The sequence below is a fragment of the Babylonia areolata genome, chromosome 26 (genome assembly GCF_041734735.1).
Source record: "Babylonia areolata isolate BAREFJ2019XMU chromosome 26, ASM4173473v1, whole genome shotgun sequence".
In the NCBI taxonomy this organism is placed as follows: domain Eukaryota; kingdom Metazoa; phylum Mollusca; class Gastropoda; order Neogastropoda; family Buccinidae; genus Babylonia; species Babylonia areolata.
In genome coordinates, this window is record NC_134901.1 from 7,229,044 (window position 1) to 7,244,419 (window position 15,376).

Sequence of the window (15,376 nt, forward strand, 5' to 3'; positions counted from 1 at the left end):
GGGAAGGCTTACTATGAATATATATATATATATATATATATATATATATATATATGTGTGTGTGTGTGTGTGTGTGTGTGTGTGTGTGTGTGTGTGTGCGCGCGCGCGCGCGTGTAGACATCTCACTTGAGGTAAGACAGATTCTCCATATTACTGACTGGTTCAGAGAGCCTCCTATAAACATACAATCCCCACATTGCTGACTGACTTGGGGAACCTACAATAAACAATCTCCACATTAATGACCGTGATTTTGGGAACCCACATTAAACAATCTCCACATTAATGACTGATTTTGGGAACCTACAATAAACAATCTCCACATTAATGACTGATTTTGGGAACCTACATTAAACAATCTCCACATTAATGACTGATTTTGGGAACCTACATTAAACAATCTCCACATTGATGACTGATTTTGGGAACCTACAATAAACAATCTCCACATTAATGACTGATTTTGGGAACCTGCATTAAACAATCTCCACATTAATGACTGATTTTGGGAACCTGCATTAAACAATCTCCACATCACTGTCAGACTTGGGGAACCTAGAATAAACAATGTCCATATTATGACTGATTTTGGGAACCTACAATAAACAATCTTCACATTACTGTCTGACTTGACTTTGGGACCTACTATTTAAACTGACATCTTAGATTAACTTAAAAATTAAAAAAAAAAAAAAAGAATTTCCACATTATGGTCTGGCTTTAGGAACTTCCATTGAACGAATTGATATTTCAATTAAACGCAATCTCCACATTGCCAGCACAGTGACAAACTTGAACTGAACCTAACTTATATGGGACTTCTTAACAAACACATTAATTGTGAATAGATCTGGCGATGTTTACATTCCCATGATTAAACGTTTGTTGAAATCTTTGAATATTTGACACCTATATTCAGTCAAATGGAACTGACAAAGATATGCCACGTTCAGAAAGAAAAGAAGAAGAAGAAGGAAAAAAACAAAACACGATAAGGACATCCAGTCTGAATGAATAATAACTGGTATTTTCTTGTAACTTACACGTATATACGCGAGGACCATAGGTGTGTGACTGGCAAAATACTTGGCAAGGAGAAACGAAGGCTAAATCAGCCATGAAAGTAAGGCCCACAGTATATATATACTTGTCAATTGCATGGTAATCTCGAGCTTTCCTTCGAAACCACGACCTCGGCAACTTGACTCCCAGATAAGAACTGACGCCCAGTTAGGACTGTAGGATACACGTCGACTAAAAGTTGTGTGAACTGCTGTGTTTAGCGTCACACAGTGAGAAACGGGCGTGTGGAATTTTGTGTGTGTGTGTGTGTGTGTGTGTGATATGTGGGGTGATAAGGCCACTGGCGTGATATATATATATCCGAGTGCACATACATTTAATCTCATCTGAGGTGTATGTGTGTGTGTGTGTCCGACCTGCTGTTGTGCGGACCTCCCCCCCCCCTCCCCCACTATCTCCCAGACCCCACCACCCCACTGACACCCCCACCCCAGTAGATCCCCGCTGCCTAAGTCAGACATGATGCAGATTCCGTACTCCGTGTCCGAGGGCGATGATTCAGTTTCCAGGAGGTGCCAGAGCGTGCCGACAGATCCATATGCGCTGCATGTACGTCTGCTGTTTAAAAAAAAAAAAAGTGAATGACTGACCGCATAAACTCAACGCGCTAATTAGGCCTTGAAACCCTGTCAAGGTTTAGGTAAAACATTGACGTGAAAACGAAATAAAATGATGAAATAGATCTGCCATGCAGTTTCGTGCTGAGTGTCATTTTGGTTAGTGGACACAGCTGACACTATTATTATAGGTTATTGAATAGGCCACAGCCCCTTTCAATAGGGGTTCACGGTCTACAGATATAATTATTACTATTTACACGAGAGAGAAAAATCAAAACATACATGTGTAATTACCAAATTCCTGGAGAGAATATAATGAGTGGACACAGCGCCAATGTTGTATTGGGAGCTGGTTGATAGTGTGCTCACACACGCACACACCTACGCACACACACACACACACTCACTCACACACGTGTGTATGTGTGGGCATTCTTCCCCTTTTCTCATGTCGCGATCTTTCACCGCGTCCGTCCTCTTCCTCACTCCTTCCGCCTCCCGCCCCCCACCCCTATAACTCTCTCCTGTACTTACTCCTCCCTCCGCCCCCCCCCCACCCCCACACACACACCTTCACACCCCCAGTGTGCGTGCACAGCATGCATGTGTCTGTGTGCGCACGCGCGGTTTCGTGCTCACGTTACTAGCATGCATGTGACGTGTTCTGGCTACAGGCCTGCCCAAGAGATAGCATTGCAGTGTGTGACACTGTGTTCATGTTGGAACTCGCCCTCTCTCCTCCCCTGCGCCTTGTTTCAGTCTCCCACCCTGTCATTTGTTGTTGGGTACACGGCCACTTGACCCCCCAGTTAGGGAATTTGAGGGGGATGAATACCTGTAGTCACCCCCCACCTGTACAACAAAACCTGGGCACATCAGTATAGTCATCAACGTTGTCGCTTTGTCCGTGGGGTGCACGGAAAAGGGGATTACGATCCGGCGCTATTCATTCCAGTCACACTAATCACCGTGTTATGTGTTATTGTTGCCTGGGAGGGGGTCGGGCGGGGGGGGGGGGGGGGGGGGGGTGTTTGTGGAGGGTTGAGACCTGAATAAATATCTGGCAGACTGATTTTCAAAGCTGTGTTGGAAAGGGGCTGTAGTGCTTTCCGCTCCCTTGACAAAACTGAACACACACACACACACACACACACACACCACGCAGCGTTAGGCAGTAATAGTCTCATCAGTACAGCGAGCTTTACACACACACACACACACACACACTTCACGCTCAGTTGCTTCCCTTCCCCCTGGCAAAGATTTGTGCTTTGTGACAGTTGTCTTGATCGTGTGAAGCTTGTCTTTGTCTTCTGTTGCATTCAGGGCAGTCGATCATACAGGGCCATATCAGGCTGCGATTATTAAAAAAAAAAAAATGAATAAAAAAAAAAGAAGTAAATATCAGACCTGTAGCATCAGGAAAAAAACACACACAAAAAACCCCACCCCAGGCAACTCAATAGGAAAAGAAATGTTGGCACACAAGTTCTCAGTAGTTGTATTCCTGCACGTAAACCTAGCTGGGACATATCCCTGACTTGACCATTCCGTCAAGCGCTTCCCAGGTGGAACAGACGACCATTCGTTTCTCTTTGTGTTGCATGACACACCAGACAATATTTTCGTCCTTCCCCTTCAGGCAAGCCAAATATCTGTATTTCCCCCGGCGCGTTTTTTCCATACCATTTTTTTTCCCCACGTGATAGACAATACAATAAGGCGATTATCAGATAGGCAAACACATGAGCGAGCGAGCGCGCGCGCGCACACACACACACATACACGCACACACACACACACACACGCTGTGACCTCTCAAGATGGCAGATAACATGGAACAGTGGTATGTTGACACATCACTATAAGCAATGCACACACCTCACGCAATGTCTACTTTGTGAACTCAGTGAAACAACACGCTGCACATTGTCTGTGTGTGTGGTTTCTGTGTGTATGTGATGTGTGTGTTGTGTATCAGTGTGTGTGTGTGTGTGTGTGTGTGTGTGTGTGTGTGTGTGTACAGGAAAGTGAAATATAGACACCACACCAAAGCAAACCATGCAGCTAAAAAGCTGTGTCCCCAAGCCTTACAAAGACGACAGACTGCCATTAAATACCTCCGTGGACGCCAATCCAATCTGCGTCAGTGTGCGTGTGTGTGTGTGTGTGTGTGGCGCTGGATGGCGGCGACAATGAGAGGTGATTGGGAAAGGATTTGGCGCTGTGGCCGGCACGTTTCACTGACTCAATGACAGTGACGCACAGTGACATTATTCTGAACATGTCTCAACCTGTTGGCTCCCATGCTGTGTGACCTCTCCGTTACACCCTCAGGCAAAACCCTCATTGACATTCTCTAACGTCCAGGGACAATGCCATATTTTTGTATTCATTCCATGAATGCTCAGCTTTCTGCTTTTGTCTTTCTGTTGTTGTTTTTTCTGTGTACATGCTGACACACACTCACACTTTAGTGCTTAATTAACGCACACTCACCTACACTTTCTTGGTAATGATTGTTGTTGGGTCTTGAAAATTTAGTCTTGAGATGTTGGTCGTCTTCTTTAGCCTCATGAAAAAACGAACAATATTGACGTTACGTTTCATATCCAGAAAGCTCATGAATATGTAATAATCTACAGGGTACATGATTATTATGATATAGGGCTATAACACACACACACACACACACACACACACACACACACACACACACACACACACGAAAAGTGAAAGGAACTAACATTATCTGCACGCTTTCCTGGTGATGTTGAAATATCCTTGAGTGTATTTGCAGGTTTAGACTGTGTTTGGGAGCCTCAGTCTTCTTTTTTTTTTAATTTCTTTTTTTTTTTAACTTCGTCAAACAATGAAAGACTGACTCACATAACATCCATAAAGCTGTTGCACAGCGATTTTATGCTGAGTTTGACAGCGGGAAACATTACATTATAATCAGTGTGATTAAAAACAACAAAAAAACAACAAGAAGAACGTTCGATGTAATAATCATAAATGAACAGTCCAATTCGGTCGAGCATCAGGAATCACACGAAAAATGCGTTTGTGTAAAGATTACATAACGTGAACAATGTTGGTCATGAGTTTGATCGTAGAATTTGCACGTTCAAAATGTTCCACACTTGGACTGAGAACTGCGTCACAGTTCAACCAAAGAAATGTTTGCAGGTGGAATCCATGTTAATCCATGCAGATTGCTGTCTTGGTTGGAAGAGAACGGTTGTTTCAAATTTTACACACAAAAAGGACTGGTGTGCGTTTTGCTACCGTTCCAAATGAGGCGAAAAGATTAAACTGATTAAAATGTTGAAATGCCAAGAATGTGACTTTCTGTCTGAATGGAGCTTAACTTTCTAGATAAAAGGTACAGGTTTAGAAACAACGAAAATTCATCACAGTGGACTTTTTATTTTTTTATATTGTCTCGTGAAAACCGAACAATATTGACGATGTGTTGATGTCTGGGAGTGAAGGTCCACAATCACGTAGGATGTTCTTCAGTCACAGTTCTTTACAACAATATAACGCTTGGTCTTCCCAGATAATATCTTCAGGAATGTGAAATAGTGTGAAGAATTTACAATACGTTGTTGTTCGTGTTCTCGATGGGAGGGGGGGGGGGGGGGGGAAGGTGGTCGCATGGACTGGGCCTTTCGTACTTCTTTTTTTCCCCCGTGTGAAGAGTTCCAGATGTATAAACTTCAGACCAGAACCCTGCCAGGAATATTATTAGTATTATTTTTTGTTGTTCTTCTTCTCTTGTGGTGGAGTTTGCACAGAAAGTAGAGCATCGAAATGGCTGTTATATAACTCCGGTACATTTGTTTATCATTCAGCTGACTGGCTACTGTTGGCAGCCACAGGGCGTGCAGATGGAGAGCAGAGACATCAGGGAACAGGTTCATGTTCCACGGCTCATGGCTCGATAGCCTTTTCGTCCTGGATGTGGGCTGGTCCTGAGATTTAACGTTATTGTATAAATATGGTTGTCTGCCATCATGTCTATCTCCCTCACTCCTTCACACACAGAGAGAGAGAGAGAGATAGGAGGGGGGGGGGATGGGGGGGGGGGGGGGTCGATCGTGGAAGGACGAGGCAAAGAGATAAAAAGATTTAGTTCATAGGCCTTACATTATATAGTTCTGGAGTGGTACAATCTATAACACAACGGCATAAAATGAGTTCCTTGGTATCTCTCTGTGCCAGTGTGTGTGTGTGTGTGTGTGTGTGTGGCACACAGTTTACGTGATCAGTCAGGTGTGCAGTCCTGGCGATACCGATGAAGCGGAACCTTTTGTAGAGGCCCTCGTGGTACATGTATATATATATGTACTGACTGTCAAAGGTGTTCGTGTTGTGTCATCAGTGCAGTCTCTTCATGGATCTGCCGCTCTGCTGTCGATGGTGGAGAGCCGGGTGCATGGTCTGTGGTAGTAGAGCACCCGACCTGGAAGCGTGGTGTCCTGGGTTCGATTCCAACGACGAGCGCAATAGCCGAGTGGTTAAAGTGTTGGACTTTAGATCTGCTGAGGATCCCGGGTTCGAATCTCGGTAGCGGCGTCTGGAGGGTAAAGGGTGGAGATTTTTCCGATCTCCCAGGTCAACATATGTGCAGACCTGCTTGTGCCTGAACCGCCTTCGTGTGTACACGCAAGCAGATCAAAATACGCACGTTAAAAATCCTGCAATCCATGTCAGTGTTTGGTTGGTTATGGAAACAAGAACGTACCCAGCATGCACACCCCCGAAAACGGAGTTACGGCTGCCTACATGGCGGGGTAAAAACGGTCATACACGTAAAATCCCACTCGCGTACATTCGAGTGAACACTGGAGTTGCAGCCCACGAATGAAGAAGGTTCCAACGAGGGCCGATTTCACTTTTTTTTTAAAAATTTTATTTCCAGTTCCTTCACTTGCTGTAGACCTTTGGGGGTTTGGTGTGGGTGGTGGGTACTGCTAGTCTTTCGGGTGGGACAACAAACCAAGCGCAGTGCCTGTTTGCAGCTTGTTTCTGTATAATTATGGTCACGTAATGGAAGTCACGTTTTGGGCTGCAAGAGTTTCCATACAAATCTGTATGCAGTTCCACAACATATAAGTTACAATTACATACAGGGTAGGGGTGGTGGGGGCCTGGGGGGCGGCAGAGAAAAGAAGAAGGGGTGGTGCCGGTGTATGGCGATGAGCTCTGTGTCTCTCTCTGTCTCCCTGTCTGTCTCTGTCTTTGTCTCCCTCTGTCTCTCTCTGTCTCCCTGTCTGTCTCTGTCTTTGTATCCCCCTGTCTCTGTCGTTGTCTCCCTCTGTCTCTCTCTGTCTCCCTGTCTGTCTCTATCTTTGTGTCTCCCTCTGTCTCTATCTTTGTCTCCCTCTCTGTCTCCCTGTCTGTCTCTATCTTTGTGTCTCCCTCTGTCTCTATCTTTGTCTCCCTCTCTCTCTGTCTCCCTGTCTGTCTCTATCGTTGTGTCTCCCTCTGTCTCTATCTTTGTCTCCCTCTGTCTCTCTCTGTCTCCCTGTCTGTCTCTATCTTTGTGTCTCCCTCTGTCTCTATCTTTGTCTCCCTCTCTCTCTGTCTCCCTGTCTGTCTCTATCGTTGTGTCTCCCTCTGTCTCTATCTTTGTCTCCCTCTGTCTCTGTCTCCCTGTCTGTCTCTATCTTTGTGTCTCCCTCTGTCTCTGTCTCCCTGTCTGTCTCTATCTTTGCATCCCCCGTCTCTATCTTTGTCTCCCTCTGTCTCTCTCTGTGTCTCTATCTTTGTCTCCCTCTGTCTCTATCTTTGTCTCCCTCTGTCTCTCTCTGTGTCTCTATCTTTGTCTCCCTCTGTCTCTATCTTTGTCTCCCTCTGTCTCTCTGTCTCCCTCTGTCTCTATTTCTGTCTGTCTCCCTCTGTCTCTCTCTGTCTTTGTCTCCCTCTATCGCTATCATTGTCTCCCTCCCTGCCTGTCTGTCTCTGTCTCTATCTCTGTCTTTCTCTGTCTCCCTGTCTGTCTGTCTCTGTCTCTCTCTGTCTTTCTCTCACTCTTTTTGAATTTTTTTCTCTCACCCATTTTCTCTCTGAGGAGAGCAGTAGAAAGAATTTCAGACAGAGAAATTTGATGGACCGACTGAAGTCAGGCACTTAATTTTTCTTTCTTTCTTCCCCCCCCCCCCCCCCCCCCCTCAAATTACGAAGACCACAAAAAGCGCATGTGTCTAAAGTTGCGTTGGGATCGTGCGGAGGGTGTGTTATTATCTCGGGAGCAGTCAAGACTACTTTTGTCCAGCACTTGAAGTGCGGGCAGTACAACCTGTCTCTTGCCTCACACTGAGGCGTGGGGGGGTCGGGGGGATGAGGGGGGCGGGGGGGGGGGGGGGGCGGGGGGGGGGGGGGGGGAGAAGAGTCAGTGCACGTGCCAAAGGACTGGGAACGCCAAACGCCCATACCCATGTGTGCGTGATCCATCCATCAGTGTGTGGCAGTGTGCACACAGCCTGCAGAGGCAGCACGGCACGAGTGATTGATCAAAAGACACTCGCCTCTCCCTGTCAGGTGAACTTTGAGCGGAGTTGCGTTGGGATCGTGCGGAGGGTGTGTTATTATCTCGGGAGCAGTCAAAGACTACTTTTGTCCAGCACTTGTCCAGTGCGGGCAGTACAACCTGTCTCTTGCCTCACACTGAGGCGTGGGGTGGTCGGGGGGATGAGGGGGGCGGGGGAGCGGGGGGGTGAGGGGGGGGAGAAGAGTCAGTGCACGTGCCAAAGGACTGGGAACGCCAAACGCCCATACCCATGTGTGCGTGATCCATCCATCAGTGTGTGGCAGTGTGCACACAGCCTGCAGAGGCAGCACGGCACGAGTGATCGATCAAACGACACTCGCCTCTCCCTGTCAGGTGAACTTTGTGAGCGGAGTTGCGTCCCATGAGAGGGCGCCCCGGGTGGTGAACCATGGTGGGGAATACACACGTGCGTGCTGACTGTCCGGGCCAACCAGCAGTACGTGTCTTACTCGTTCAAGTGCAGGAGGGCGTTAGATTCCAGTGTTTTCACCAGTGATCAGGGTTCGAGGCCCCGTTTCGGCATGGTGTTGTGTCCCCCCCCCCCGGCCCCCCACCTCCTCCCGTCCTGGAACCGCCCCCCTTCCCCTGCCCCCCCCCCCCCCCAACACACACACGACTCTTGTTGTACCTGAAGAGGGACTGCAGTATTGTGCAGAACTGGCCTTAAACACACCTTGAGTGGGATTGGAGTTCTGTAAAGAACGGGCCCTCATCACACCCACCTTGAGAGGGATTGGAGTTCTTTAAAGAACGGGCCCTCAACACACAAGAACGGGCCCTCAACACACACCTTGAGAGGGATTGGAGTTCTTTAAAGAACGGGCCCTCAACACACACCTTGAGAGGGATTGGAGTTCTTTAAAGAACGGGCCCTCAACACACACACCTGGAGAGGGATTGGAGTTCTTTAAAGAACGGGCCCTCAACACACCCACCTTGAGAGGGATTGGAGTTCTTTAAAGAACGGGCCCTCAACACACCCACCTTGAGAGGGATTGGAGTTCTTTAAAGAACGGGCCCTCAACACACCCACCTTGAGAGGGATTGGAGTTCTTTAAAGAACAGGCCCTCAACACACACCTTGAGAGGTATTTGGGTCCTTTAAAGAACGGGCCCTCAACATACACACCTTGAGAGGTATTTGGGTTCTCTAAAGAACAGGCCCTCAACACACACACCTTGAGAGGTATTTGGGTCCTTTAAAGAACGGGCCCTCAACACACTCGGCATTACATTTCCCTCTCTGAAGGCACCATCACAATGGCCATCACACACTTCGCTGACCACCATCAGAAAGACAAGAGCGTTCACGTGGGCACAGAACCGAGACAGAGTTCTGAATCAATACTTCCACCACACACTCTGTGTGTGTGTGTGTGTGTGTGTGTGTGTGTGCACGCTTTATGCACATGCTGTGTGTGCGAATTTGTTTATATTGTATTCTATTATTTTTGTCACAACACATTTCTCTGTGCGAAAATCGGTCTCCCCAGGGAGAGCGCTTCGCTAGAGTGCAGTACCACCATTTTCCCGTTTATTTCTTCCTTTAATTTTTGCCTGCAAGTGTAGTTTGTTTTCATCTTTCTCACGGGGCCTTGGTTTATCATCTCATCCGAATGACTAGCGTCCAGACCATCACTCGAGGAAGGGGAGAAACTACTGGCAAGTTTGGGAACTTTAATCTGGCGAGTGAGGGATTTGATCTTCTGCATGCTTTTTCACACAGGAGGGTTTCAGGCACTGGCAGGACTGGACGCATGTCTGTTGACATGGGAGATCGAGGGGGAGGGGGTTTGGGGGTGGGGGTGTTCTCCACCCTTAACCCACAAGGCGCCGTGATTGGGAATCGAACCCAGGACCCTCAGATCGCTTTAACCACTCGGCTGTTGCGCCCTTCGCGATCCTGACACACAGCCTTCTAGAAGGACGCCGTGTTAAAGATGGGCAGTGAGAAAAGACCAGTTCTGATGCCGGATGCCTGTGACAAGAACTGACAACGGCACGTTGGGTCGCGAGCTTGGGGAAGGCAGTGGACTGTTGATGATTGTGGGGTGAGCTGTTGATGATTGTCCGGTGACCATAGTGACCACAGCTTGGGGAAGGCAGAGGGCTGTTGGTGGTTGTCCGGTGACCACAGTGACCACCGCTTGGGGAAGGCGGAGGGCTGTTGATGATTGTGGGGTGAGCTGTTGATGATTGTTGATGATTGTGGGGTGAGCTGTTGATGATTGTCCGGTGACCATAGTGACCACAGCTTGGGGAAGGCAGAGGGCTGTTGATGACTGTCCAGTGAACTGTTGATGATTGTCCAGTGACCTTAGTGATTACATCTTGGGGAAGCGGAGAGCTGTCAATGATTGTGGGCTGACCATAGTGACCACAGTATGGGGAAGGCGGATGGCTGTTGATGATTGTACGGTGACCATAGTGACCACAGTATGGGGAAGGCGGAGGACTGTTCATGATTGTCCAGTGATCACAGTGACCACAGTATGGGGAAGGCGGAGGACTGTTCATGATTCTCCAGTGATCACAGTGACCACAGTATGGGGAAGGCGGAGGGCTGTTGATGATTGTGGGCTGACCACAGTGACCACAGCTTGGGGAAGGCGGAGGGCTGTTCATGATTCTCCAGTGACCATAGTGACCACAGTATGGGGAAGGCGGAGGGCTGTTGATGATTGTCCGGTGACCACAGTATGGGGAAGGCGGAGGGCTGTTGATTATTGTCTGGTGACCATAGTGACCACAGTATGGGGAAGGCAGAGGGCTGTTGATGATTGTCCGGTGACCACAGTATGGGGAAGGCGGAGGGCTGTTGATTATTGTCTGGTGACCATAGTGACCACAGTATGGGGAAGGCGGAGGGCTGTTGATGATTCTCCAGTGACCATAGTGACCACAGTATGGGGAAGGCGGAGGGCTGTTGATGATTCTCCAGTGACCATAGTGACCACAGTATGGGGAAGGGAAAGCGGTGGGCTGTTGATGATTGTCTGGTGACCATAGTGACCACAGTATGGGGAAGGCGGAGGGCTGTTGATGATTGTCTGGTGACCATAGTGACCACAGTATGGGGAAGGCGGAGGGCTCTTGGTGTTTCTCCAGTGACCATAGTGACCACAGTATGGGGAAGGGAAAGCGGTGGGCTGTTGATGATTGTCTGGTGACCATAGTGACCACAGTATGGGGAAGGAGGTGGACTGTTGATGATTATCTGGTGACCACAGTGACCACAGTTTGGGGAAGGCGGAGGGCTGTTGATGATTGTACGGTGACCATAGTGACCAGTTGGGGAAGGCGGAGGACTGTTGATGATTGTCCAGTGATCACAGTGACCACAGTATGGGGAAGGCGGAGGACTGTTCATGATTCTCCAGTGATCACAGTGACCACAGTATGGGGAAGGCGGTTGACTGTTCATGATTGTCCAATGACCATAGTGACCACAGTATGGGGAAGGCGGATGGCTGTTGATGATTATACGGTGACCATAGTGACCACAGTATGGGGAAGTGGATGGCTGTTGATGATTGTCTGGTGACCATAGTGACCACAGTTTGGGAAAGTGGATGGCTGTTGATGATTGTCAGGTGAACATAGTGACCAGTTGAGGAAGGTGGAGGGCTGTTGATGATTGTGCGGTGACCATAGTGAAGACAGATGAGGTGCGTGAGCGATCTTTGCAGCACGACAAGCTCGCATAGCGTTAAGGATTTTCCCAAATTCTTTGGAACTGGCGTACTGAGTAAGAATCGTTCTTAACGCAAAACAGCAAACTTAGCGTTGCTAAGATCGATCGAACAACCCAGCCCAGGATCATGTTTTCACGCAGCGATCTTGGCAGCGTGAAGTTGCTAAATGATGAGAATTTCCATCAGTCTACGCTAATTTAAAAAAAAAACACAACAAAAAAACAACAAAACAACAACAACAACAACAACAACAACAAAACAACCTCCGAATATCCTAAACACCGTGCAATCTTTGCGTTGACAAGATGGCTCGATCAAGTCACCCAACCCCTGCTGTTCTAGAAGTATTTCAACAACCAATGACCTGCGTGTTTCCCCTCCCACTGTCACGTTGATCACGTGCTGTACATCAGTAACAGTGTTCTGCAGGGTGGTTCTGGTGGGTGTCAGAGCACACGTCCCCAAGGAACCCACATACATTTAATGATGAAAATATTGATATCAATATGTATAACAATTACAAAGCATGTGCGTGCACATACATGTCTGAGGACGAACTAAAATGGCTGTTTGCTGTGAGGAACCCTTTCTTTCTCTCCCTCCCTCCCTACCCACTGCCCCTAAACGCCACTCCTCCGTTACACCAACCCACCCCCTCTCTCTGTGTCCCCTTTACAATCATTGTCAACAACGGATTACCTCTCCCCCCCCTCCCCTCTCTCTCTCACACGAGAGAAAGAGAGAGAAAGAGGGGCGGTGTGTGTGTGTGTGCGTGATGAATATATCCCATTGAAACTTCACACAGAAAGGCACTGTCTCTCTCACACAGCTGGTCAGTCAACACCCGAAGAAGAAAGATCACAGGAAATCCACTGTGTGAACGTTCAACTTAATACCGATGTCTTCAGTAGCCTTTCAGCTCTGTGTGAACGTCCCTGTCATATCGATGTCTTCAGAAGCCTTTCAGCTCTGTGTGTTTGCACACACGTCTCACTGCCCCGTATCCGTGCACGCAAAGCTTTTTTTCAGTGCGGAATAATAAGCCTTTCAAAACAGGTGGTCGTAAAATGAGAAAGGGGTTTGAGGGGAGGGGGGGGGGGGGGGGGGGGGGGGGCAGGTGTGGTGTGTGGAGGGGGGGGGGGGGGGGAATGGGGCCCTTTGGAGTGATTGTTTGAGGAGGGGTTTTGTGCTGCCATTGCTTCTGCGGCATGGGGACTGAAGAGCAGTGGGTTCATGAAACTGCCGGCACCATTGACAGCCATTGTGGCTGGCAGGTGGCGTCACTTCATTCCGCTGTCGGCACGTCTGCCTGAATGTGAGGCCTCTCTCTGTCTCTCTCTCTGTGTCTCTGTCTGTCTCTCTCTCTCTCTCTCAACCGCTTGCAGTCTCTTTATTTGCCACCGCACAACCAGAATGAATATAACACAGCGAGCTTTCTTTAGGATCAAACTGTGCAAACATCCGTCATCGTTCTTCAAGGTGCAGTTTCTGTCCTAGTTTTTCAGTGTCAAGATTTATTCAGGGTGTTTTTTTTGTGGTTTTTTTTTTTTTTTGGTGTGTGTGCGTGTGTGTGTGTGTGTGTGTGTGTGTGTTGTTGTTGTTGTTGTTGTTGTTGTATTTTTTGTTTCTTGTTTTCGTCTTAGTTTAATTTCTTCCAAGATTTGTTTGTCTTTCCGAAGTGGCTTTTTCAAATTGTCAGGGGTATGTGCCTTCATGTCACCATGACTTTTGCTTTTAGACCCCCCTCACCCCCAACCCCCTTCTTTTCTCTCTGTTAGATCGGTGTTTGATTTTCAGAAACCAGCCGTCACGGTAATTTGATATCAGGCGTTTTTCGTCACCACACAAAAGAGCAATTCTGATCGAGACATGATATGATAGTTATAAACATGTCTTGTACATAATGATAATAATATTTAATAATTATTATATTTATATAGTGCTGAATCTTGTGCAGAGACAAATCAAAGCGCTTTCGCACCAGTCATTCACACGTATGCTTAACTCAAAAACTGAAGACAAGGAAGAGGCAGGGAAGGGAGGCTCTTTTGGGAAGATGTGGGTTTTAAGACCAGACTTGAAAGAGCTGAGTGCGGAGACCTGGGATGGGTACATAGAGGTGGCTGTGAATACACATGTTTTGCATTCACATCACGCAAGTTGTCGTGGACCTGTTTGTTTCTGAAATGTGTCACATGGAGCGTGTCACATCCCCGTGGGGATGCCGGGTGTCTTTCAGTATAAACAGCATCCCCGCCTTCTGGAAATTCTGTGCTAGGAATTTCCTCTTTTCTATCACTCTCTTTGTTTCTGCCTCCTCCCCCCCCCTTCCTTCACTGTTGACTCCTTTTTCTGCCTTCCCAGTCCATTCCCCATTCTTTTTTTTCAAGCAAGCGTTTTTTCTTTTTTCCGCAATCAATGATGTTACTCTCTGTGCTGTTTTGCTCTGGCGATTTGGTAGTGAGCTGTAAACTCTCGGATGGGCACTCGCTGCCCATTCTGCAGTGTTATATGCCTGTAATTATGGCCTTTTATGTATTTTTGTTTGGTTTGAAGTTGTTGGTTTTTTTTTCTTTTTTACGATTTTTTTTTAATCTGGGGGATGATAGATTAAGTGGAATGGCTGGCGTCCTCAGCATGGCCTAGTCTTATTTGCCCAAAGGAGCTAAATGGTTGGGATACTGTGTCATGAACTGTTTTGTGGGTTTGTCTTAGTGGGTTTGCCTGTTTGTTTTGTTTTGTAAATGTGACAGTTTTGTGTTGACGCGGTTGAGCATTTTTTGTATGGTTTGACAGTCCTGATATGGCCCTGTGCGGTTGGCTGGACGATGTATGAGCAACAACAATAACAACAAAACAAAACATGGAGCGTGGAGATGGGCACTGTATTCAGGGAACTGACTGACGATCACCGCACCAACCTTGGACATCTGAAGTGCCGGGGATGCCTTCCGCCCACCTGACAACAACGCTTCCATCATAATGATTATTATGTGCATCAGCTGTAAACATAAAGGCTTTTTGTACGAGCCCCCAGTGCCGGAGTGAGGTTCAGGTCAGGTTCGGTTCTTTTGCCAGATGCCGTGTCTCTGGGGAACCAGCCCAAAGTGTTTAAAAGAGAAAGCTACACCCAGCAACCATTTCACTTTACAGAGATGATTCTTTCATTCTTTTGACACACACACACACACATATAGTATATATATATATATATATATATATGTGTGTGTGTGTGTGTGTGTGTGTGTGTGTGTGTGTGTGTGAATTCTGGTTGTTTTTGTGCCTGTATGGGATCTTCATATTATTTATACTTTTCATGTACCACCCCCCACCTCCACTCTCCACCCTCAAATACCCATACACTTGGCAATAAAGACATATACATATATATATATTCTTTTTTTTTCTCTCTTTTTAAATTAAAAAAAAATCTATTCTATTCGAAGCTCTGCTTCAGTCACAAGTCAATGAAATGT

At 47.3% G+C, this 15,376-nt stretch overlaps 1 protein-coding gene across 7 annotated transcripts in view; it reads left to right on the forward strand.

Moving 5' to 3' along the window:
• LOC143300695 (uncharacterized) overlaps positions 1-15,376 on the forward strand; it is a 163,792-nt gene that overhangs the window by 17,128 nt on the left and 131,288 nt on the right. The window lies entirely within an intron of this gene.